The sequence below is a fragment of the Crocuta crocuta genome, unplaced genomic scaffold, assembly GCF_008692635.1.
Source record: "Crocuta crocuta isolate KB4526 unplaced genomic scaffold, BGI_CrCroc_1.0 scaffold28, whole genome shotgun sequence".
In the NCBI taxonomy this organism is placed as follows: Eukaryota; Metazoa; Chordata; class Mammalia; order Carnivora; family Hyaenidae; genus Crocuta; species Crocuta crocuta.
The window spans coordinates 7920003-7947527 of record NW_027533256.1 but is presented as its reverse complement, the minus strand read 5'-3'; the positions used below and the strand labels follow the sequence as shown (position 1 = coordinate 7947527).

Here is a 27525-nt window from a genome sequence, read left to right as displayed (position 1 = left end):
CACAACCTGAGCTGAAATCAAGAGTCGGAAGCTTAACCGACTGAGCTACCCAGGTATTTAACTATTAAGTTACTTTTTTCTTTTAATGTTTATTTACTGAGAGAGAGAGAAAGAGAGGGCGAGCAGGGAGAAGGGCAGAGAGAGGGAGAGAGAGAACCCCAAGTAGGCTCTGTAAGCACAGAGCCTGACATGGGGCTCAAATTCATGAATCATGAGATCACGACCTGAGCAGAAATGGAGACTCAGACACTTAACCAACTAAGCCACCCAGGCGCCCCTATTAAATTATGTTTTAAAAAGAAAACTGTCATTTTATTTAAGTTATAAAATTTATTGACATAAAGTCATTCAAGGTATTCTCTTATTTTTAAAAAAATCTCTTCTATATTTGAAGTCATGTGCCCCCCTTTATATACCCAATACTATTTGTGCTTTCTGGGTTGTTCTTGACCATTCGAATGATTTATTTTATCAGCCTTCTCAAGAACCAATTTTTGGCTTTTGTAATCCTTTCCTATGTATATTAAAATATAATTTCAAACCCCAATTCGGTCACTAATTACGTAGAAGCTTGCATAAGCTTCTCTCTGTGCCTCAGTCTTCTCATCTATATGGGAATAATAACTGTACTTACCCCACAAGGTTATAAAGGTTAAATGAAATAATCCCTGTAAAGCATATGGAACAATAAAGCTAGATAGCAAGTGCTGGCTTTTATCTTCATCATCTGGTTACTTCTCTTCAATTTATTCTGTTGTTCTTTTCCTAATTGAGGTTAGATGTTTAGCTTATTAATATTTTTAATTTTTTTTGAGAATTTAAGGCTTCAATGTGTCAGACAAGTATTAACATCCATGTCTGCTTTATTGTTCAGTTCTAGATGTTTTCTGATTTGTATTATCATTTTATTTTTGAGCTGTGGGATTTAACAGAAGTCTGTTTTAAAATTCCCAAACATGGGTTTGTATATATGGCTTGTTATTCATTTTTAGTTACATGGATTTGTTGGCAAAAAATATGGTTGATATGATTATTTGAAATGTTTTAAAACTATTTATTTATATTTCGAAATGCATTACTATTTTCTGTAGAGCCTAGTAAATGGTCACATTTAATAAAATGCTAACTTCTAGAACTGAATGACCTTGTCATACTCTCTACTTAAAAATCTGTAAATAGTCTCATTTTAATAGGGTGGAATTAGCAAGATACCAGAAGAACTGTTATAATCTGTCCTTTGCCAGCTTTTCTAACATCGTCCTCCCCCTCCTCCATACCCTTACGATGTTCTAACTATACTGAAATCATGGTAGCGCTCTCTATAGGCATTCCCTTCAGATTTCCATTCCTTTGCACAGCCTCTGTGCTTCACCAGGTTGAGTCTAATTCATTCTTCAAGCCTTGATCTGGGAGTAATCATGGCAGGCAATCCCTGAGCCTTACTCCTCAGGTTGAGTGAGCTGTCCCATCTCTACTTCCAGCGCACCCAGAACATGTACCGTAGCTGCTTCCCAGCTGGTGGCTCAGTCGGTTAAGTGTATGACTTCGGCTGAGGCCATGATTGATCTCATGGTTTGTGAGTTCAAGCCCCTGTCAGGCTCCGTGCTGACAGCTCAGAGCCTGGAGCCTGCTTCAGATTCTGTGTCTCCCTCTCTCTCTGCCCCACCTCCCCCCGTGTTCTCTTTCTCAAAAAATAAACAAGCACTAATAAAAAAATGGTACCTTAGTTATGAGAGGGCAGTCTTAATTTAAGACAATGGGAATAAACTATTTCCCTTTGAAAGGAATAGATAGCATAACACCCAAAGAGCCTGAGGGCAAGGTCCACAGAATGTCTATAGGATGAGTTCTAGATTTCTCTACAGGAGAGAGTAGGACTACGACTAAATTTTCAGTGGTGTCCAGGGAGATACCAACAGTAAGGGCAGAGCACATCCTTTCTTCAAGCCTGGAGCTAACGACTGCTTTTCTGCAATGCAGGGATTCAAAAAGCCACTAGATCTAACGGATCTGCTACACTGCTGAAGAAGCTCCCAGCTGCCGGGCCTGGAAGCGCTGGGCACTCCTCCCAGAGTGCCAAGAAATCACTAGCAATTTGTTGGCTCCTGTTATCAGTCAACAGGACAGAAACAATTCTGCCATCCCATGCTGACGGCTTTGGCAATGAACAGATGCCTACAGCCAGAACTAAATGAGTGCTTAGGGAAGCCACGACCCCCATAAGTGGGCGCAAAATAAAATGCAGTTCATTTAAAGGGAACTCAGCAACCAGAGGAAAGGCTAAGCTCAAAATGAATGAGAACAGGTGGCTTCCACTTAGGCAGAGCGGGTGGACAGTGCACACACACGACACCTGGATGGCATCTGTCTTCTCAGTAAAGGAGAAGAACACACATGGATGTCCAAGTACCGGAGCTGCCAAAAAGGACAGCGATGAAGGACTTCAGCCCCAAAGACACGGTCGGAGCAGCTCAAAGAGGACACCGGCATTACGACGACACTGTTTCAATGTGAAGAAAGGGGAGCGCCCCTGGGTTTCTATAGTGCTGCCAGCTGACGTGCTTTTCAGTAAGATCAAGCTCCAGTACAAGCCCCTGATGCTCAGACTCCAAGGTCCTAGAGATGATCTGTGCTAGATTCTCTGACAAACTCCAGTAGGAGAGTTGGAGCATAGACCTCTAGATTTTCTGAGGCAAGGATATGACTTCATGACACCGTTTGAAAACTATAGCTCCTGGCATGATACTGAGCCCCAGTAGAGAACCCAACCATGGAACATCAAGGATTTAGTGACCAGAGCTACCTATCCATGATTCCCAAGGTCAGGTGAAGCAGCAAGCTATTCTATGACAGAAATGGTGTTTTCATAATAGTACCTAGGCAATGGTAGAGGGCACAGTAAATTATAAGTCCAGAACCTCATGTCACCTCCCCTTATCACAACAGAGGTCTTTTCTTCTGCTCACACTAACAACTTTAGAGTGGGTTCCTTGTTACCAAGGACAAAAAAGAAAAACCTGGGGCCTGGCTGACAAAGACAAATAAACAATGGACTACCACCACTCCAGAGCCCTGCTTGGAGGACTCTGAAAGACAATGAGGAAGCAGAAATTCTCTCAGCAGGCATGGCAAAGAGAGAAGTGACCAAACGTGAAAAAAACATGAACTCCTTAGGAGTGGTGAATGGTATGGCTGATCAGGTAGGGCAATGGAAAGAGCAAACACAGAAAATAAAAGCGAAGGAATCTGGAGAAGAAGTATGTTGATGGTTCTATAAGAGCCCAAAGTGTCAATCTTTATGTCTTATGTTAATGCCCACCACAAAGCACCAACAGATGAGGTGCATTTATCTACTTTCCAGACTACAGATGGAATGACTTGTCAGTTGACTGCAGTCAGCTTTTGCTCTCGGCCACCTCAATGCTTGACCAATAGGGTCATGAATGGAGGAGCCATAATGACAGACAGGAAGGCTTTGCATGGGCTCCTCCTTACTGAAGGTGGCCTAATCACTGCCACATGTGGGTATAGAACTGACACTCCAGATGTGGGTTGTATTCCTTGCCCACAGTATATGGTACTGCCAGCACCACTGTCCCAAGGTTTCTAGATCAGCTCACGAAGAATATCAATTATGGCCTCAGGACCAGTTATAGTAGTGGGGATTACAGCTTGTTCCACTAACCCTCTTGTTTTGGAGATTTCTTTTAGTGATTAAAATTGGCCCCCAATTTGAAGTGGGCAAAATGGGCTTAATGGAACAGGAGGCAATCTGAGAAATAAAAACAGGCTTTATCAAACACTCATGGTGCAAGCAACACAATCCCTCACCCTACCAGCCTCATTACAGCTGTGGTGGGCAGCTCTATGCACTGTCTGACAGCATCTGATACCAAGTATATGCCAAGGCACTGCTGTTTTGCTCCTGAGGGTTTTCTCCAAACCTAAAGAAGACTGCTCAGCAGTATGTAGGCAGAGCCATACAAATGCTAGAGTTAAAACTCCAGGGGCCATCTTCAATTAACAAAAGATGGAAAGTCATTGGGTCGCCCGGCTGCTCAGTCAGAAGAGCATCTGACTCTTGACCTCAGGGTCATAAGCTGCAGCCCCATGTTGTTGGGTGTAGAGATTACTTAAATAACCAAAGCCTCCCCCCCCCAAAAAAAAAAAAAAAAGATGATGTAAGTCGGCTGATAAATGTCCTAAGCTCCCTATCTTTTGGTGGGACAATACTAAGATGCATTCAGAGGGTCGCCAGAAGGACTGAACTCCAGTTGCCCGTAGTGATAGCCAGCTCCTTAACACACGTCATGTAACTTCTCTCACCTTTCCTTTTCTCTCATTTCTGCTTCTGTGGATCACCTCACAAATAAACTACCCAGCCGTAAGTCCTTTTCTCAGGCTGTCCTTTCAAAGGAGCCCGAACTAAGAAGTGGGGCAGTCGAGACTCAAATGAAAGCAATGTGGCTCCACGGCCTGTGCTTGAACAAGAGTGTGGTGACTCTTTCAAGCAGCAGAAGAGGGTGCAGGGCACTATAGGATACAAGCATATACACAGCAACAGGGAGATTTTACCTTTCTAGTGGTGAAGAAAACTGGGAAAAAAGGGGGCAGACTATATGTAGCCAAACCTAAGTCAATTAAATACACACACACACACACACACACACACACACACACACCAAAGACATATTCAAAGACCTATAGCCAACGAATGAGAGTGCTTTCCTATGGCAGAAGGAGACGAAAGCAGAGTGGAGATCAAGCAGAAAGGAAATAAAATCAATCAATAAAGGGACCTTATAAAGAACAAGGTAATTTTACTGCTGTAAATGTGCCCTGATAAACTCAAGTTTCTAAGTCAGTCTGAACATACTGTCACAACATTAAATGGAAAAGTCGGTAATACTTGTTCTGAATCGGCAGTTATCAAAATACATATAGAACTATGAAAATATTTTCATTTTTAAAATTAAAAAAATATTTTAATAAAAAAAAATTTTTTAACATTTGTTTTTGAGAGTGAGAAAAAGAGTGTAGGTGCATGCATGCATGTGAGCAGGGGAGGGGGCGGAGAAACAGACACAATCCAAAGCAGGCTCCAGGCTCTCAGCTGTCAGCACAGAGCCCAATGAAGGGCTTGAACTCACGAACCACAAGATCATGACCTGAGCCCAAGTTGGACGCTGAGCTACCCAGGCAGCATACCTGGAAATCTTTTTAAAAATTCATCTCTGTGAGACCTAAAATCATTCGTCTTCAGAAACACTGTTGTCACTATTCTGAGAGAAGAATGACAGAGGGGACCTTCAAAAAATATGTATTTTTTTGGGTGCCTATGTGGCTTAGTCAGTTGAGAGCCAGACTTCAACTCAGGTCATGATCTTCAGGTTTGTGGGATCAAGCCCCACGTCAGCCTCCACACTGAACATAGAGTCTGCTTGGGATTCTCTCTCCCTTTCTGCTCTTGTCCCATGAACACATGCTCTCTCTCTCTCTCTCTCTAAATAAATAAATAAGTATTAAAAAATAATAAAAATAAAAAAGGCAATACTTTGCTTTTTTTTTTTTTAATAATATCTCCCTTACAATATGCTAAGGCTTGAAACATAAGTACAACAATATCTGTTGTATGTAAACAAATGACAAAATGAAGAGACCAATAAGATAGTAGAACATTAATTTTAATGTTTCCTTAAACTTAGAAAACATAGGGTCGTGTGGGTGGCTCAGTTAGTTAAGTGTCTGACTCTTGACTTCAGCTCAGGTCACGATCTCACAATTTGTGAGTCTGAGCCTAGCTTGCGGTTCGGTGCTGAGGGCCTGGAGCCTGCTTGGGATTCTGTGTCTCCCTCCCTCTCTGTCCTTCCCTCACTTGCGCTCTCTCTCTCTCTCAAAATAAATAAAAATAAACTTAAAAAAATAAGTAAACTCAGGAAACTTAGATCCAACCAGATTTGAAAAATTACTTATGTGTGCTATTGTTGCTGCCCAGCATTATCTGTACTATCCAGATACAGTGCATGGACATCATCACCTCTTTCCAACATCCAGTCAGATTAAATCCTGATTACCTCATGCCTAACACCTCCTACAACCTTCTGAGCTCCCTGACTCCTCATTCCATTCCTCTGATGATGTATGTTCACACAATTTCCTTAAAGTAAAATTTTCTTTGTGTTACACTTCCTACCCTCTCCAAAACCTCTACCATATTCCTAGGGAAAAACTCATTTTCTATCAACCAGCTTTCCTAGAAATACCTTCTAATTCTTTCTTTACCTATCAAAATTCTACTCACCTTTCACAATCCAGCTCAAATAATCCCTCTTGTGTTCTGTCTGTACTTCTCAATGCTACAGAACCCTAATTAAGAAGTAATGACTTTACTCTTCTGGAATTTTTCATTTTTATTTGGCAGTATTGATTATTGTTACTCACATTACTTGTATACATACCTTACTGATACAACTATAAACAGTGAATGGGGACCATGTTCTTTATTTTCTGATTCCTCCTTTATGACTTGCTGTTACACAGTTTAACAGGGACCAAAGTAAGGAATATCCTCTAGGACAAAAATAAGTACTCTGGGGCCTTAAACCAGGAAGGAACATATTCTTAGAGTCAGAGAAATATAGATTAGAAAGGGCCTCAGGTGGGGCACCGAGGTGGCTCAGTAGGTTGAACGTCCAACTTCGGCTCAGGTCATGATCTCACAGTTGGTGGGTTTGAGCCCCATGTCGGGCTCTGTGCTGACAGCTCAGAGCCTGGAGCCTGCTTCAGATTCTGTGTCTCCCTCTCTCTCTGCCCCTCCCCTGCTCACACTGTCTGTCTCTCTTTCTCAAAAGTAAACAAACATTAAAAAAATATTTATAAGATAAAATAAAAAAAGAAAGGACCTCAGGGATAAATTGGCACTTGAGATGGGTTTTTAAAAGTTGACAGGCCTTCCACAAGAAAGAAAAAGTAGAAAAAGCATGTCAGGAGAAAAGAGTAATATGAATAGAGAGGAGAGAAAATATAAGGCAATTTCAAATCACTGACTGAGGAGTATCATACCTGTAGGGGTCTAGAAAAAGAAAATCAAACATTTGCTAAATAACCACTGTTTAAATGTTTTCATAATTTCAAAAGTTTTATTGTTTCTTGCTTGAAACAAGAGCAGCCTAACTGTCCCTCTGCTTTTGGCATCCCCCTTCCCCTTCCAAAATATCATTCATATAACTGCCAGATTAATTTTTACAAAATACAATTATGACCCAAAAATACCTCTGTTAAAATTTTTCAGTGACCACCACCTTACTCACAAAATAAAGCCTAAACTCCTTACCACAGAAGTCAGGGTTCTTCACAGTCAAGAGCCCTCCCGGCCTTGTCCCTCAAACTGCCTCTCATACCCTGAATTCAAGCCATACAAAATGATTTCTCCTGTCTTTTGTACTTTTGATATATCTCAAATTTCCTTTGCTTACACCGGAATCTGAACATGAAATCCTCTGGCCTCTCAAATTCCACTCTGCAAACTTCTACTCATCCTGTAAGATTCTACTCCAATATCATCTCCTACAAAGCCTCCCTGACAATTTTGAAGCCTGTCTAGGTGTTGCCAATACATCTTCCCAATGGCACTTGAATTAAATGTTTGCATACTCAGTTCTAGGCAGATTATTTATTCTGTGAGAGCAAAACAAGGAACCCATTGCACTGAACATTTTGTATTCTCAGTGCCTAGCATAGTGCCTGACTTAGAGCAGCTATATTTGTAAACGTTTAAAGGGAGAAAGAAGTGAATGGACGCAAGCGAAGGTATCACTCACTGAATGCTAGACTGTTAAGAGACTGACTTACTAGTTTGTCCTTACTTTGATAGTCTAACAAAGAGTCACTGACAGTACACGCAGAATTATTGTTTAGAAAATTTCAGCCAGCAGCGACACGTAGAGGGAAGCAGAGTGAAGACAGGCACAAAGCTGGGAGAGCCCTGCAATATTTCAGGTAAAATGTAATAGAGGGGCCTAACCTCAGATGGTGACAGGGGGATTAGAAAAGAGAAGACATAAACATTCACAGCACATTACAGAGGGAAATGGATGGGACTGGATCTCTGAGGTAGGAAGGAAAAGGTAAGGCATCAGATTCAGCACTGAGACTTTGAGTGTGGATGACAGAGAGGTCCAGTAACAGACGTGGGAACCCTACGTATGAAGCAAGCGGTTGAAATTACAGGCCGGAAGCTCAGAGAGTGTATCATGACTGAGATATACAGGTTGAGAGAGATCATTCTAAAGGTAACTGTTGAAATGAGATGAGAAAAAACAAAGAAGAAACAGAAAGATTTCAAAGACAGAACCCTGCAGAAGTCATTATTTAAGAGGAGGAGGAGAGAAAAAAAGCATGGAGTAATCAAAGAAGTAGGACTAGGAGGAGCACAGGGTCATAGAAACCAAGAGAATTTCAAAAAAGGGAAAATGGCAACCACTACAGTGATCAAAGAGTATGGAACCCAATAAAAGGCAATTAAAAAGCCATAAGTGTTTTTCAAAAGAGCAAAGACACCAGTTGGGCAAAATGAGAAAGAAGAGTGTGCACAGGAAGCAGCAGCAGTGAGCACAGATGACCACTCCAAGAGGAGAAAGGACACACCACTTCATAGTATATGTCCTATTTATTTTCCTAAAATATAGATCCCTGAAGAATTCAAACCTTTTACCTGATAATTTGAGTCTATAAATGGATTGAAAATAACGAACTTGGGACGCCTGGGTGGCTCAGTTGGTTAAGCTGCCGACTTCGGCTCAGGTCATAATCTCACGTTCGTGGGTTTGAGCCCAGCGTCGGGCTCTGTGGTGACAGCTAGCTCAGAGCCTGGAGCCTGCTTCAGATTCTAGATCTCCCTCTCCCTCTGCCCCTCCCCTGCTCATGCTCTGTCTCTCTCTGTCTCAAAAATAAATAAAACATTAAAATAAATTTAAAAAAAAAGAATAAAAAGAACGAACTTGGTTTCTCCGTACATACACTCTTAGAACGGCTGCTCTCCCTATCCCTGGTGTCACTGCAGTTCCTGAAATAAAGCCTATCTCCAAGATGTGCTATTTGAAGATATTTTTATCCTGAATCCTATAATGTGTGAAAAGCTTCAAAATAATACAAACATCTTTTTTTAATATCTGCATTCTGAATTCTGCTTGGCTGGCTTTAGAGAAAATAAATGTCTTTCTCTTTCTCTCTCTATATATATCCTTTAATGCTTATTTTCTACAATTAGAGTGAACAAACTGACAATAAATAAAATAATAAATAAATGACAGCGGTGCCTGGGTGGCTGAGCTGGTTGAGCACCTGACTCTTGATCTCAGTTCAGGTCATGATCTCATGGTCATGAGATCGAGCCCTGCATCAGGCTCTGTGCTGGGCATGGAGCCTGCTTACGATTCTCTCTCTGACCCTCTCCCTACTCACGTGCCCTAGCTTGTGCTCTTTAAATAAAGATAGATAAATAAATAATTAAAATAAAAAATTAATAAATACATTTTACTCCCGAAGAGGTTCAACATGTATAAGGATAGAAAAATATATTAGAACTACTTATGAACTCATACGGACGTTGTTAAAGAAGTTAAAATAAAGTTGCAGCAGTGATACAGAAGGACTATTTTCAATTGGTCAGAAATGAGAGTATTCATATTATTCTAATTATTTGCGTAGAAGTCTTCTCCTTACCTCAGATATGTGGCTAGATAAAACTGCACTTCCAATTTTCTCCAAACAGCTTTGACCTATGCTTCCATCTCATGAATTCCAAGACAGTATTAAACTGATGCATATTTTCATAAATCTGTTAAAAAAAAAAAGAACTTATTTAGATTAAAGAAACATGCAGAAGCAATACTAAAAATATGTCCTGTGTTAAAACTATGCATTTTGAATGTAAAGTCCATGAGAATTCCCCAGTACTTTAGCCTACTGCTTTACCATTTTCCCCACCTCTGCCCAAAGAAGTTTCCCATTTTGCATATTTTCAACTTTACAAAGGTAACAGTAGTTCTGTGGAAAAAATGACTCACATGTAAAATTTCTGGATTAGCTTAAACTTTTGAAAAAAAAAATATCACCTCTTAAACTGGAAAAGCAGGCACAGTCAGAAGCAAGGCTAAACTGTACAATTCTACAATACTCAAATTCCTACTTCGACAAAACTGTATTTGACCATCCAGCTGATATCCCTATTTTCACTTTTTATTACAAAATCTCTGCAAGCAGTTTTCATTTAAGTCAAACTTTTCCCTAGAATATCAGGACCTGGAGGGGTCAGGAATGAATCGCATGCTTGGTCTAAGCCCAGGGGATGGGTTACAACTATGTGACCACTGGCATTCAGTCCCCCTGTTGCCTTAAGGGACAAAATTCATAAATCTGGAAGAGGGAAACAATGAAAACTTTAAATTTATTTAATGAAGTGTGCTGTTTACTTAGAGATCTTGAAAATAATTTTGTTGACTGTATCGTTTAACCGAAACTTCAAATAGTAAAGCATTCGGTTTCATATTTTAAAAGGACAAATTTTAAGCTGTACGAACACTACCTATGTCTCACTGCAAGGTCAAAATGCCTTTGTCTTCAAGAGCATTTGGAGGTTTCATTTGTGTCACACTGAGGTTTAGGAGTCTTGGCAATAATGACTGAATTCATGTAAACTGGGGAACCTGAAACTGCCTAGCATATCAGATAGCAGCCTTTCTTAAAGACAAGAGCCTCCACTCAGCAGACAGGCTGCCACAGGACCATGCTAAATCTTTCATGGTCCAACTAAAGACAGACTGACCCTGAAAGCAATTAGTAATGCTTTGTCTGCATTTAGGAGCTTTTACTGTCTTCTCAGTGCACTGGTTACCTACAACTTAACTGGTCCCTAACATTCTTCAGGGTACTGATAGGACTATACAACTCTTAGAATATCACTTAGAGAAACGGAGATACAGTGTTTAGGATTTTTTTTTTTTTGAGATGTTCAAGGTCTTAAAAGAATTTCCCTTATATAATCAAAAAATAAATGCATTGTGGTTCCATTTTAGAAATGACAAATATTTCCCTCCAAAGCTGCTCTTTGCCAACAACTCCATCCTTCCCAAATGGTGTGTGTGGAAGAAAAGAGGGAAGGCAATCACTATATTAAGCAAAGCTCAGATTAACCTATTCTCATAAAGGTTAAAACAATCCATCAAAATGACTATGTTTAAAAATATATGGCCTGATTCTAATTCTACCAGGTATTTCTAATGGATCAAATAAAATTAACATGCGAGCCACTTACCAACCATTTTTTATTATAGCACTATTTATTACAACACTATTTCCTTGGTGTAAAAAAAAAAAAAACCCTTAAACTTTAGATTAAATCTAAGGTTAAATCTAAGGTTAAGAAAAAAAGAAAAAACATAATTAAAAAATCTTTAAATACACTACCTTCAAAATCTAAGATCCTGCCTAAATTGTCTATCCCCCTCCATCCTCTCAATGTACAAATGACAAAAAATATAATTGTCTAAAGATTGAATTTAAGATCAGCTAAGGAAAACCAAGTAAATGTGACCTTACTACTAAGAGGTAAATAAACAATCAATCAAAGGACAGGATATACTTCACAGTACAGGTCTGAAAATCACTTTTTACAAACTAAAGCTGTGTGAATAAACTAAAGCTTTCCCTAACCTTTGCAATATAGTGCTACAGTCCAGTAAGCAGCGATCAGTAAATATGTGCCACTTTCATCATTTAACTTACAAAGTAATTTACCAGAGGCTTTCAGCCCTATGAACTTGTGTTTAACAACCACAAAGATCCAGTCAAAACTGAATACTGAACAAGTATAATAACACTTTCATCAAAGATGCTGTGTCTGAAATTTTCCAGCCTGTTAGTTCTAGAAAATATGTTAAAGAAAAGGTAATTCTTTTAAAAACAGAGCTTCTTAATGACACAATAAGTGAAAAACAAACCTTTCTAAATACATTCTAATATTTTGATTAAGCTAATGTTAGAATTTCGAAGTTGGTAAATATGGGCAAACAAATGTGAAAAGTGCCTTTTAATCCCACATCATCTTTACAAAATACCTTTATTTGCCATCAAAATGTACACATCCCTCTTGGTTCTCTAAATTATTAAAGTTGTTAAACTTTTTAAAAAGTTATTTTGAGAGAGACAGAGACAACACGATTGGGGGAGGAGCAGAGAGAGAAGGAGAGAGAGAATCCCAAACAGGCTCCACACTGCCCGCACAGAAACTGATGTGGGACTTGAACTCATGAAACCAGGAGGTAATGACCTGAGCCGAATCTAGTCAGACGCTTAACCAACTGAGCCACCCAGGTACTCCCAAAAGTTGTTAAAACTTTAAATCACTGGGGTACTGGGAGCCTGGGTGGCTGAATGGCTTTAGTGTCTGCCTTGATTTCAGCTCAGGTCATGATCCCGGGGTGGGGGAATCGAGCTTCAAGTTGGGCTCTGTGCTGACAGCACAGAGCTTGTTTGGGATTCTCTCTCTGTCTCCCTTTCCCTCTGCCCCTCCCTTACTCACAAGCTCTTTCTCCCTCTCTCTCTCTCTCTCTCTCTCAAGATAATTAAATAAGTGTTAAAAAAAAAACAAAACAAAACACTGGGATGCTTAGAATATCACTAACCATATATAACCCATCAGTGACAAACATGAACTGAGGATATTATAGTCGTCTTTGACTCTGACATTTTAGGACATCAACCATTCACTCCTTTATCGATAAGATTCGCTTTACAGAAAAGAATACAGTACATATGCTTTTGACAAATATAAGACAAAATTTAAGATTGCTTTTGAGTTTGTACCAGATGTCAATAAGTAGTCAGTTCCTACTCTTCACAAAATTAGCAATATTGACAGCATGTTTTTTCTTTCCACCACTCCAAATCCTCTTCTCCTTATTTTCATTTCTCCTCTCCAACCACCATAAAAAGTACTCCAAATATTGTACAAATATTGCTGTTAACACTATCACTGCATTCTCATCATCATTAAAAAAAATCAGAACCAAACTACAAAATAATATTTGACAAAACATCCCAGCTGGGCTCTGAAACTAAACGCATGAATGTTAAAATCTTTGGTACATCATGCTTCAGAAGAAAAATACAATACAGTTTTAGCTGTAAGTAATTCAAATGAACAGTATAATTGAGGTTTATCATGCACTTTTTTTTTTTTTTTAAGAGAGAAAGAGAAAGTGAGAGGGGCATAGGAAGAGGGAGAGAATCCTAAGCAGGCTCCATGCCCAGCACAGAGCTTGACCAGGGAGATCATGAGATCATGATCACACCATGAGATCATGCTGTAAGCCAAAATCAAGAGATGAATGCTTAACCAAGACTAAGCCACCCAGATGCCCCATCATGTACTTCTGTAATAAAGCAGGTTACTACCATATAACAGAGAAAGGAAGGGTCAATTCATGGATGAGCTGTGTTCTAAAACATCACTTACAAATTGAATAGAAGTGTGATTTTAAAACTTAAGATGCCTTTCTCATAAAATCAAAGATTTAAACAGCAGTATTAAATCCAAAATACAAATGAACTACAGTGCACAATTCAATTTAGCACTCTTTTGCTTAAGCATATTTCCATACCAAACTCTAAGCTTTTATTCAGTGTTGTATTCTAGAATCTAGCACAGCTGATGACACAAAGTAGGATTTCAACAAATATTAGCTCATCTGAAGTACTGAATAGCCACAACTCAATAATATGAAGCTGGCCTGTCTAGAAAACCTTACCTATCTTAATTATAGCAGATAACCAAAAGGCAAGGGGGAAAAGCTCCTTCCAAAAGATGTGAAAAAGATTCTTAAAACCAGGGTTGGAAAGCTCTGATCTAAGCCAATTGTGGCAATTTCCATTCTCCTTGACAATGAGTGGCTTAGCTATAAGCATCTGCTGCAATTCAAGCCAGTAAGACATGAGACTAGATTGCTGGGGAGCTTCTGGGAAAGGTCTTTCTGGCTGATGAAAAAAAAAAGACATCTAAGTGCACCTCCCCTCCCCAACCTTTCTTCTCAGGCAACTTTGGCTTTGAGTTTGTCAAGCAGAATGATGGTAGCCATCTTAGGATCATGGGAAGGAGATGGCCTAAAAGGACAACCCAACAGGTAAAGAGTCGCTGCATTAAAAGACAAAGAATCTGGGTCCTTGGTGATGCTGTTATGCTTGACTGTTTTAATTAGGTTGGATCTTTTGATTATATTATATTAAATCCTTTTACTGTTTAACCAATTTTCAATTATCAAAAGTAACCCAACAAATACAGTGATTTAGAACCCAATACACCATTAACTTTCATGAACGTAACTGTTATTTATACAATGATAACTCATCTAAATTTATATCTCAATCCAAATCCTTCTCTTGAACTAGATACAAATTTCGAAAATACTAAATAAAAAATAGTTATTCCAGTGGCACATCAAGAGAACAGGAGTAATATAAAAGCCATCATCTACAAGCACAAAAATTGTTCATGCACCCACATTCACCTGTATGGCTAACAGCAGTACCATCTACCCAACTCTCAAAGTTGGAATTCTAGGAAGCACTAGTCTCATCTCCCTCTGCTTCACCTAGTATATTGAGGTAATTACTACATGCTGCCCATTCTAAGTCTGATTATCTTTAAAATCTGTCTCCTTTGTATCTATACACATCTAGTATAGGCTTTCATCTTTCATTGCAGCTTGCCTTCATTCTTACTCACTGTACCTGTGTTTCTAAAATACAGCTGTGCTTCTTGAAAAGATTATAAACACTGTAAGTTATTAGGAAAATAAAACTTAAAACTATAATTAGAAACCACTACATAGGGGTGCCTGGGTGGCTCAGTCGGTTAAGTGTCCGACTTTGGCTCAGGTCACGATCTCATGGTTCGTGGGTTCGAGCCCCGCGTCAGGCTCTGTGCTGACAGCTAGCTCAGAGCCTGGAGCCTGTCTTTGGATTCTGTGTCTCCCTCTTTCTCTGACCCTCCCCTGCTTGCTCTCTCTGTCTCTCTCTCTCTCTTTCTCTCAGAAATAAATAAAACATTAAAAAAAATTAAAAAAATAAAAAGAAACCACTACATACCCATTAGAATGGTCATAATTAAAAAGACAGACAATACCAAGTGCTGGTAAGGACGTGGAGAAACCGGAACTCTCACACACTGCTATAATATGATGCAGCTGCTTTGAAGAACCATTTGGCAATTTCGTAAAAAGTTAAAATAAATATAAACTCACTATATGATCCTAAATTCCCTCTGTGGAAACCTACCCAAGAGATACGAAAACGTGTCTATACAAAGACTTATATACAAATGTTCTCAGCAGTATTATTCATAATAGCCCAAAGTTGAAAACAACCGAAAGGTCCATCAACTGGTGAATGGGTAAATAAAGTGTGGCATTATCATACAATGGAATACTACCATGTAATAGAAATATAAAGTACTGCTACATGCTAAGTAAATTAGGCCAGATGCAAAATACTATGTATTGTAGGATTCCATGCATACGAAATTTTTAGAAAAGGCAAATTTGGACAATCAGAGCAAAGCAGTGGTTGCCTAAAGCAAGGGGTAAAAGCGGGAAATTTGGGGCAGTGATGAAAACATTCTAAAATATTTACAGCACAATTCTAAAATTTTACTATAAATAAAAAAATACAAGTGGGCTTTAAGAATTTTCAACGATTTCCACTTATGTATAAAATGAAGTCCAAATTCTTTAGGCCATCTACAGGCTGCTATAATGTGCTTTCCATCTAATTAACCAGCTTTATCTTCTACTACAATCTCTGCCAAAAAGCCTCCTGCTAGCTATTATTAAACTATTTGCTATTTCCTAAATATGCCCAGTTATTTAATGCTTCTACCCCTCTTTGAACTTGATATTCTAATTCAAAAATCAAAATGTTATCTTTATGTTTTGCCAAGTGAACTTCCACTTGTCTTCACAAAGATCCAACTCAAATACCTCCTCTTTCATTGAATCCTCTCCACTCCCTGGGTGTAGCCGACTTGTTGAATCTCATAATAACACACTGTAGTGCTGAGCACGCTGAATTCTGATTACTTACAGGTATGTCTTACTTATTAAAATAACCCCTGTGTAGAGCAATTGGATTTTACTAATACTTGTGTTCACTGTGTTTTAAATTTTTTTTAACGTTTTTAAAATTTATTTCTGAGAGAGAGAGAGAGACAGTGTGAGCAGGGGAGGGTCAGAGAGAGAGGGAGACACAGAATCTGAAGCAGGATCCAGGCTCTGAGCTAGCTGTCAGCACAGAGCCCAATGTGGGGCTCAAACCCACGAACCGTGAGATCATGACCTGAGCCGAAGCCAGACACTTAACCGACTGAGCCACCCAGGCACCCCTGTGTTCCCTGTGTTTTAAGTACAGACCAGTGACCAGCATAAAGGAGATAATCTGTGTATTTTTGATTAAATGATTAATGAAGAGAGACAGGTAAAAGAAAAATCCCAAAGTAGGCAAAATGAGCTTTATACCACAGAGACACTTGTGTAAGTATGGTTAAAGCTGGTTATATAAGAAAGAAAAACAGAAAACCCTCTAATCTTACCTAAATGTTTACCAGTGTGGGATCAGTTAAATAGCCACAATGAACATTATACAGTCCTTTAAAAGAATGAGAATCATCTACTTGTGCTGATATGGAAAGATATCACAAATATTATCCTAAAGTTATAAAAACTATAAGTCACTCCTTCATTATTAAAAAGAAAACTAGGGGCGCCTGGGTGGCTTAGTTGGTTAAGCGTCTGACTTTCGCTTAGGTCATGATCTCGCGGTTCATGGGTTCAAGCCCCGTGTCGGGTTCTGTGCTGACTGCCAGCTCAGAGACTGGAGCCTGTTTCAGTCTGTGACTCCCTCTCTCTCTGACCCTCCCCTGCTCACGCTCTCTCTCTCTCCTAGAAATAAATAAAACATTTAAAAAAAAAAAAGAAAAAGAAAACTATACACACAAACAGGTGTGTGTGTACGTACATGCACACACATGCAACATGTATGAAGAAGGTAGAGATGAAAAGGTACATACCAACTCATTGGAATATAGGCAAAAAAGTAGAAACAAGCTAAATGTCTATCAACTCATGAACAGATACACAAAAGATGGTATAGTCATCCAATGGAACATTATTTAGCCATAAAAATACATGAAGCCATAAGAAGAACCAATTCCATTACAACATATGAACGCTGAAAATATTACACTAAGTGAAAGAAGCCAGACAAAAGGCCACATATTACATGGTTCCATTTATACAAAATACCCAAAATATGCAATTCCACAGAGACCAAAAATAGATTAGTGGTTGTATGGGATTGGGATTGGAGAGTAGAAATGGATAAAGACACCAAAGGGATGATTTATATAAGAAAAAAAAGGATAAATTTGAATTCCTCAAATTTAGAAATGTTTGCACTGCAAAAGACCCTGTTAAAAAGATGAGAAGACAAGATACAGGATGGGAGATTATACTTACAAACCACAGATGTGACAAAGGATCCATATCTAGAATATACCAAGAAATATCAAAACTCAATATGAAAAAAAAATTCACCTAGAAGTTGGGCACAGAATATGAAGAGAGATCTCACTTAAGATATTTGTGAACTGCACGTAATCACATGAAAAGATCAGGTCAACAACAACAGCCATCAGGGAAAAGCAGATTAAGACTACGCTGAGATCACTATGCACCTACTGGAATAACAAATAAAACACAGGACAATACCACGTTCTGGCAAGAATATGAAGAAAATGAATCTTTCCTACATTGCTGGTGAGAATACAAAATGGAACAGCCACTTTGCAAAATGGTTTGGAAGTTTCTTTAAAATAAAATACAGACTCACATGTAACCAAATGCACTCCTAGTTACAAAGAAATGAACACGAATGTTAGCAGCAGCTTTCTTTTTAATAGCCAAAAACTGGAGAAACTAAAATGTCCTCCAAAAGGTGAATGGTTAAACAATGGTACATCCATACAACAGAATCTTATACTCAGCAATAAAAAGGAATAAAACGACCATTACACAAAACAACTTGCGTGAATCTCAAGGATCAGGCTGAGCTCAAAAAGCTCACATAGCATAGGATTCCATTTACAAAACGTTCTCAAAATGATAAAATTATACAGAAGGCAAAAAGACCAATGGGGGCAGCTGTGTGTGTAGCACAAGGGCGATCTTTGTGGTGACAGAATCTGTGTCTTGTTGCTGAAGTGGTTATATAAATCTACATGTATGCTTAAATGGCACAGCACAATACGCATAAAGTGAACCAATGTCAATTGCTGGGTTGATATTGTACATCATGTACTATTAAGTAACCACTGGAGGAAGGTGAAGGGTACAAGGGACCTCTCATTATTTTTTGCAATTTTCTACGAATCTATAATTACTTTTAAGCAACTAAAATTTTTTAAAACCCTATTTCCTAAAAATGTTTTACCTATGCTTTAAATTAGATTTTGAACAACAAATAATTGTTCAAAGACAATCAAGATACATTACTTCTTTCAAATCAGCTAGAAAACTTCAATTCTGCAGTGGTTTCTAGTATCCCGTGGAAATGAGGAGAAACCAGCAGTTCCCAGACCAAATTCTTTTATATGAATGCCCATCTGTCCTAAGAATATCACACACAGCAAGTTTGATGCAGCCACCTGCCCCTGGGTGAACCCTCAAATAGTCATTTACCCACATATTCCTTTCCAATTTATCCTTCCTCACAAAGAAGCATGGAAACCACCTCTATGTTTTCATTTTCATTTTTCTCTATAATTTATTAGCACAATATACACTGTATACACAGGCATTTAAGTTATTTGACACATCTTCTTCCCCTTTCCAAGTAAACCTAATTCAGTCAGTGGAGAAATATGTATCACCCATTTATTTCCATAAAATGATAAGAAATTATCAACAGAACATTTATTTTATTAGTTGGAGGTAAAAGCACCATGGGGCAAGTTCCTATGGATAGTTTCACTACATATAAACAGGAAAATTTCTACCCTTAGGAATCATCAGGAATTGATTTTAGATTGCTATGAGTCTACCAATTCTTCTAAAAATGTGCACTGTTTATACTTTTCAATAAAACATAAACATTATTTAGAATTAACATTATGTACACCAATTACAGCGTTATGCTACAATATAGTGAAGTCATCACGGGCTATTAGTGATTTACTTCCTCTCCTGATATAATCCAATGGAAAATACACAATGCTATCTATATAGCATTCATTCCAAAAATATTTAACTTTAATCTAGTCATGAAATACAAAAATACAAGCAGCAAACAGTGCTATTTGTTCCAGCGCTAAATGGTCCCAGAAGAATGCTGTTTACTTATTTACTTGTTTGCTTATTTATTTTAGCTTTTATCCTGTTTTTTTTTTTTTATGTTTTCTTCCTTTGTTAACAGCTACCTAGAATGCACATTTGCTAATATATATAGTAACAGCCCCCTCTATCCACTTTTCAGCTACCTCATCCCTGAGAACCAGAAAACTAGTTTAATCCTCTGTGTTTCAGGGTCTAGAGAAATAACAAGTCTGCATACGACAGCCTGAGACTAAGGGTGTAAAAGCTAAACACATCTTCCATCATGATCAAGTAATTTTTATGCTGTGATATTTTAAAAAGATCACTTCAAGAATAAGGGAAAGATAGGACACCTCCATGAGTCAACTCAGGAAAAGAAAAAAATGGGAGGAGCTAAGAACTGTAAACATCTCAAGATTTTTAACAAGATTCTCTCTCAAAACTGTTCCTCTTGAGGGGCACCTGGGTGGCTCAGTCAGTTGAGTGGCCAAATTCGGCTCAGGTTATGATATCATAGTCTGTGAGTTCGAGCCCTGCATCAGGCTTTGTGCTGACAGCTCAGAGCCTGGAGCCTGCTCCAGATTCTGTGTCTCCCTCACCCTGTGCTCTTACCCCGCTTACACTCTGTCCTCTCTCTTTCAAGAATAAATAAACATCAAGGAAAGAAAAGTTCCTCTTGAATTCCTTATCTGGCTTAATTACAACAGTTTATCAAAAAAAAAACTTTTTTGACGCTACCTAGTAAAGGTGACAATGTATATATCCAAACACCAAAAAATTTTAGCTCGAGGTATATAACCCAGGGAACCTTTTGCATCTATCTATCAGAAAGCATGCACAAGAAGATTCATGGCAGCCTTTTCTTTTTTCTCTTTTTTTTTTTTTAATGTTTTATTTATTTCTAGGAGAGAGAGAGAGAGACAGCGTGAGCAGGGGAGAGTCAGAGACAGAGGGAGTCACAGACTGAAACAGGCTCCAGGCTCCAAGCTGGCAGTCAGCACAGAGACCGACGCGGGGCTCGAACCCATGAACTGCGAGATCATGACCCAAGCGAAAGTCGGACGCTTAACCGATTAAGCCACCCAGGTGCCCCCATGGCAGCCTTTTCTTATAGCAAAAATAAGAGGAAACCCAAGTGCTCACCAACAGTAAAATGCCTAAATTATAGTATATTCATGTGATAGGATTTACATTAGTGAAAAGGAATATACCTCAGATAAGTTGTTAACATGAATGAAATCTCAAAATCACAATGTTGAACAAAAAACAAACAAGCCCAAGAGAATATGTGTGTGTGTGTGTGTGTGTGTGTATAGTGTGTGATTCCATTCATATAAAGCTCAAAAATAGGAAATGCTTTTTAAAAAGTACATTAAAGGAAAAACACAACGGTGGGAAGGCTTAAGGATAAGTAATGGAGTAACACCAAATTTTGGATGATGGTTTCTCCTGGGAAGGTAAAAGCCATCGTCCTAACACCTGGAGAGGCTCAATGGTGCTGTTACATTTCTTGAGATAGAGGCTGGGACACATTTATTCATTCATTATTACTCTGGAAAATGTACACCTAGGTTATATATACCCTCATATGTAGAACAGATTTTAGAGTAAACATTATATTTTAATCTAAAGTAAATATGGTTAACTGCTAATATTTCATAAATCTGAGTATTAAGTATATACAGATATCTGTTGACCACTTCCTGTATTTCTGGAATGTATCAGGACTTAATTTTAAAAAAATCAAAAATAGTAAAAAATGGTATTTTGAAATTAAAGGACAAAATATCACAAGCCTTTAGCATCAATAAAGCAAACCAAATACTAAACTATTACAAAATGAAAAAGAAATGAAAAAAATTTACTTCCTCTCCTGATATAATCCAATGGAAAATACACAATGCTATCTATATAGCATTCACTCTAAACAAATTTGATTTTAATCTAGTCATGAAATATACAAATATAACCAGCAAATTGTGGGGTATCCTATTTTAAAAAAAACACCTTGGGGAGCCTGGGTGGCTCAGCTGGCTAAGTGTCCAACTCAGCTCAGGTCATGATCTCACAGTTTGTGGATTCGAGCCCTACACTGGGCTCTCTGCTGTCAGTGTGGAGCCCATTTTGGATCCTTGATCTCCCTCTCTCTCTCTCTCTGCCCCTTCCCCATTTGCACTCTCTATCTCAAAAATAAACATTTAAAAAATTATTTTAAAAAACTAGGTAAGATTTCATAAAAGACCACTGGGGGTCAGGGGAGGAGGGGCAGTGGAACAGTGATAGTGGAATCAAAGGAAACTAAAGATATATGACAACCAAATGAGAAATATATTCCTCAACTGGTTCCTAGATCAAATATCAAAATGGGGCCCCTGGCTCAGTCAATAGAGCATGAGACTTTCGATCTAAGGTGTGACCTCATGCCCCATGTTTGGTGTGGAGCCTACTTAAAAAACAAATAAAAATAGCTATAAAGAACTCTTTTGAAAAGAAAATAGAAGAAATTTAAGGGCAGTATATTACACAATATTGTATTGATATTAAATCTCTTAGCTATGATAATGTAAGCTCTTAAGGAAAACAACCTTTTACTTAGGATACACTTGCTAAAATATTTAGGGGTAAAGTTTCAAGATGTTTGCAGATAACTTTCAAATGGTAAAAAAAAAAAAGTTTATGTGTCTTTATAAACAGATAAACAGAGAAAGTAGATGAAGCAAAGGTTAGCAAGTGAACTGGTAAAATGGGTTTTTACTATCTGTTCAAATTTTATTGTAAGTTTTTAAAGTAAAAAATATGGGGGGGGGAATATATATTTTATAATTTATGAGGGTTTTTTTTTTTATGTTTATTTTTGAGAGAGAGAGAGAGAGAGAGAGAAACCAGGCAGGGGAAGGGCAGAGAGAGGATATGAAGCTGGCCCCATGAACCATGAGATGATGACCTAAGCCAAACTCAGATGCTTAGCCAACTGAGCCACCCAGGAGCCTCTTAATTCGTGACGAGTTTTAATTCCGCATATGATTGTGGTAAACAATGTCAGCATGACAGAAGTTACTAAATCAAATACTGACAGATCTATAAGGAAGTCCCAAGGATCCTCCCTCTGTTGACAAATTTTAAAACTTTTTCCTAAAAACTTTAAATTATGACTTGTTCAACAGGATGAAAAGTTACATTTTATTCAAAAGGTAAAAAATTACAGCTATATTTCTAAAAGAGAGCATTATAATCAGCCTGAAGGCATTTGGCTTTAAAAGAACTGGCAAATCAATTGTACTATATAAAATTTACAAAGGTAAATTCTGAAGTAGGGATAGCCATACTGATATGTTAGAACATATTTTCAAATGTCCTATTTAGCAAATAGCAGAATGTTTTAGATTTCTCCAAACGGATCTGTTTCCTAATGATGGATACCATATTTTTCAGGCTGCTAAAGCAAGGTTATAAGGATGGAATGAATTCCTCTAAAACATGGGTAGTTTCCTAAAACAACTAATTACACCTCATGAAAATGGGGAACACTTATCACCTCAAGGATGTACCAGTTATGTCAGACTTTAATCCAATAATCTGTTATAAAATATGTGACTTATTATTTACTAAAAACAAAACTGCCTTCATTAAATACCCAATTGTCATTTGTCCAAACGTGTGCATCAATGAGACTGAACACATGACATTCCAGAAATTATAGAAAATAATTTTTGATTAACAGCATTCATATAAAATCTATCATTTGTACAGGAATATGCAAAGGAATCACATCCAACAGGAGGGGAAACAGACTACAGCTATTTCCTCCAAAGGCTGGGCGTGGGACAGTGTTGCTACATGTCCATAGGTAGGGAAAAACAGAGGAAAGAAAGTTTTAGCTGGGAAGCCTGCATTGAAGTTCTCATCTCTATGTAATGAGAGGCAGGTAGTTAATTACTAAACAGCACTGTCTTTTAAATCAGTGAGTCACATGCCTAAGGGAGGAGCTTGTCAGCAGGATGAGCAACAACCAAGGCAATAAGTAAGATTTCAAACAGAAGCAACACCAGGTTTTGAAGACTTTCAGACAGACAATTAGAAGCACCCATCCCAATATAAAGCACATAAGCCAACAGCAGGACTATGGACTAACCAATCACCTTCTTGCAAGACACGTCATGTACTGTTGAGACTAAGTCTGTGGAGTTAGATATGTCTGAATTGCAGACAATAGTTCTATGATTAACAAGCAAGAGAGATTCAAAGAGAAAGGAAAAAAGGATCACTTGATAAGACTTCTGAGAGCACGACAGTGTATTTTAAAACATTTGAGACACAGTTCCCTGCTGGCAAGTAACATTTAATCTACTTGAGGACTCAAGCCATAAATGTATTAAAACTTAAACAATAGAACCAAGATGACAAATAGCGCCATACCACCACACCTGATGATTATCTGAGAAGTTTCAAAGACCATTGTTTCAAAGGGGGGAGAGATCATTGGGGGCTGAATTTAAACTGGCCTTCCAAAGACTGGCAGGGTTTGACAATATTCAAGGAGGGAGTGGTGGAGGTTAAAACAGGCATTCTGCCAGGAGGGGCGCCCAGCGAGGGTGCACTGTGCCTGGCCGTTGTCCCACCTGAGGCCTGGATTCAAGAGGGTTGGAGCAGGATAATCAATGTATGGTCTGGCCCAGATGATACATACAAAACCACCCCTGAAGCTGATGTCCGTAGCAGACATCAATGCTCATTTTAGTTCTCTTTCCAATCGAGCACTGAAGACTTCACAGTCCTCCTAAATTTTACACAACAGTCAAGATGTCAAGATGTTTGAAATCCACCGATCATTTTTCCAAAGGCAAAGATAAAGAGAAGAATACAGGGGTAACAGAATGGCCTCTGCAGCTGGACTGAGAACCAAGGTTTGAGTCCTGACTCTACCACTTTTCTGCTATGATACTTTGATCCAAAGTTGCTTAACCTCAACTAATCTGCAAAATAGGGACAATGACTGCATGTGTCTGAAAGGTGAGGATCCAAGGAGTTAATGTAGGAACAGCACTTAAAACAGTACCAAGGAAACAGTACTTTTCTAAGTGTAAGTGACTGTTCTTATTTTCTACCAAAGAAAAAATCAACTGTATTCTCACAGTAATTAGAATTTTATATGAAGGGTAATAATATAAAATGCATAAAAATGTTGCAAAGTACATAAAACGTTTGAATCACCGACAGAAGCACCATTCAGTATTTAATAGTAACACCTAATAGCATCAAACACTTGCTAGTTCACTTCAGCACAAAAGTACTGCAACAAAGACATCTTTCTCTAAATTCATTGAACTTTGGTTTATGGAACATCTTGTATGTGGCAATTACTGTGCTAAATTCTATACATTTATTGTCTTGCTTAATCCTCAAAATAAACTTATGAGGCAGGTACTTCTACTAATTCCACATTACAGATAAGAAACTGACACTGAGTAGTTAAGGAACCCATCCAAAGTCACACAGATAATAGATGTAGAGATGGGATTTTAACCCAGGGCAGTCAGACCCCAGAGAGCGCACTTTTAATCCCACACCGGGCAGCAGTTACTCTCCTTATACGCAGGGAATGTGTTCCAAGATCCCCAGTAGATACCTAAACCACGGACGGTACCAAACCCAACATATACTATGCTTTCTCTTGGATGTGTGTTCCTAGGATGAAGTTTAACATGATGAAGTTTAACATGCCAATCGGGCACAGTCACAAGTTAACAACAATAACTAATAATAAAACAGAACAACTGTACCAACATACTATGTAACAGTTATGTGAATACGGTCTCTCTCAGAGTGTCCTACTGTGCTGTCTCCCCTTCCTGTGGTGATGGGAGATGACAGAACACCTACGTGATGAGATGAAGTGAGGTTGGGACTCTGTAAGGCTGCTACTGTCTGGACATCTGCTGCCCACCCCCAGCTAGCCACAGGTACTGAAATCACAAACAGTGAGACTGTGACAAACGCAGGACAACTGGCCATGAAATAACAACAGGATAAATATAAAATACTATATTAAAATAATAAAATTATGGAGAGGGAGGTGATAGCTAAAGGGCTGAGGTTTCTTGTGATGAAAATCTACAAGAGACTGTGGTGATGGTGGCACACATTTGTGAATACACTAAAAACCACTGAAGCATACACTTTATTATTTTTTTTTTTTATTTCTTTATTTTGAGAGAGAGAGAGAAAGCGCAAGCACGAGCGGGGAAAGGGTGGAAGGGCAGAGACAGAATACCAAGCATGTTCTGCACTGTCGGCACAGAACCCCATGTGGGACTCGATTTCACGAACCATGAGATCATGACCTAAGCTAAGATCAAGTGTTGGACGCTTAACCGATTAAGCCACCCAGACGCCACCTGAAATATACATTTTAACTGGGTGAACTGCATGGTAAGTGCAGTTTAAATTCACCAAGAGAGATTTTTCTACCTCACCAATAAAAATCTGTCGAAGGAATCATGATGTGCTTTTGGCTCTATCAATGCTCTTGTAACATTCTTGCTAGCAAAATAAAACAAAAATAATCTAAAAGTAAATTCATATTCTATAGTAATGATAGCTAACATTTATTTAGCACCAAGAATTATTTTTTTATGTATTATCTCATTTATTACTTACAACAACCCTAGGTGTTAGAAAAGAATGCTATCTTCATTTTCCAGAGGAGGAAACAGACACACAGAGGAGTATCCTGCTTGCGGTCACACAGCTACTGAGTACCAGGTGCCAGGATTCCAACTTGGACAGTCTCAACACTGCTAGTTTGTATGACTACTATTTATACTGCAAAAGAATAAGTGCTTGAAAATATACTCACAATCTTTAAAATAGAAAAAAAATCAGAGATCAAATAAACAACAGAAAAGTATGAGCCTGCTTTTGTTTAATACACTTTTTTAAAAAAGATGAAACAGACATGGCCCCAAAATTAACACCGGATATCTCCAAGAAGTGGTATTCCAATGGATAATTATCTTCTTTATATTTTCCTGTATTTTCCACATTTTATATTGCAAGGCAAATTTTTTAAAGTGAAGTTCTTTAATAAAAAGTAAAAAAGATAGTGACAAATTCAAATACTGCAGAAAGGACAAGTAATAAAATGTGGAAGAAGCTTCTATATTTGTTAAATGGTCACTGACAAATTCAAGATAAGTGGCAGAAGTTATAAATAACAATGGATGGCAGGGAAGATGTTAAAAAGGGGGAGGGTGTGGATGACTCAGTCTGTTGAGTGTCTGACTCTTGATTTTGGCTCAGGTCATGATCCCAGGGTCATGGGACAAGGGACAGAAAGTAAGGACACATCTCCTGATGTTAGCATGTAGACTTCTGCTTAATCCCCAATTACAGTGTAGTCTTCTGTATACTCTCCAAATCTAGAGGGCCTCACTGGTGTAGTTTCTCTAGGCAATCAAACTCCCAATGTCTGCCAGGATACTCAATTAGTCCCGGAAGGGTCCAACACTGTCCAAGAAAAATATAATACTACAAGTGTGATCACATGTATAACTTCACATTTTCTAAAAGTACCCTCATGAAGAAAGAGAAAGGGAGAAATTAATTTTAATATATTTTATTTAACCCAAGAGATCCAAAATAGTACTGCAATATAATAAATATAAAAATTATTAAGACATTTTCCATCTTTTTTTTTCATGAACTTAGACTTCCAAATCTAATGTGTACTTTACATTACATTTATACTTGAGATTTAGCGCAATCTCAGTTAGGAGTAGCCATATGTTAACTGCTCAACAACTACATGTGGCTAGTGGCTGCCATATTAAATAGCACAGTCTAAGTTATGCTAGGGTAACATAGGACTCCGAAATGTCAATGGCTCAAACATAACAAAAGTTTACTTCTGTCTCATGTAAAATGTCCAACATGGGCAGGCAGGGTCCACTTCACAGTCATCCAGGAACCCAGGCTGACCATCCTGTTCCTGTATCAAATGAAACCCACAGCTAGGTACTTTCTAAGACCAGAGAATCTTCATGGGCCTTTCACTGTGTTAATCCAGAAGAAACATGTGCTTCCCCTCAAAGTCCACTGGCCTGAT

The 27525-nt window shown here is 38.3% G+C and overlaps 1 protein-coding gene across 1 annotated transcript in view; it reads right to left on the bottom strand.

Moving 5' to 3' along the window:
- BMPR1A (bone morphogenetic protein receptor type 1A) overlaps window positions 1-9833 on the bottom strand; it is a 58545-nt gene extending 48712 nt beyond the window's left edge. The window contains exon 1 of the mRNA XM_077746478.1: window positions 9724-9833. The gene's annotated coding sequence lies outside the window, so the exon portion shown is untranslated. The remainder of the gene's footprint in view (window positions 1-9723) is intronic.
- Between the last annotated feature and the right edge of the window lie 17692 nt (window positions 9834-27525).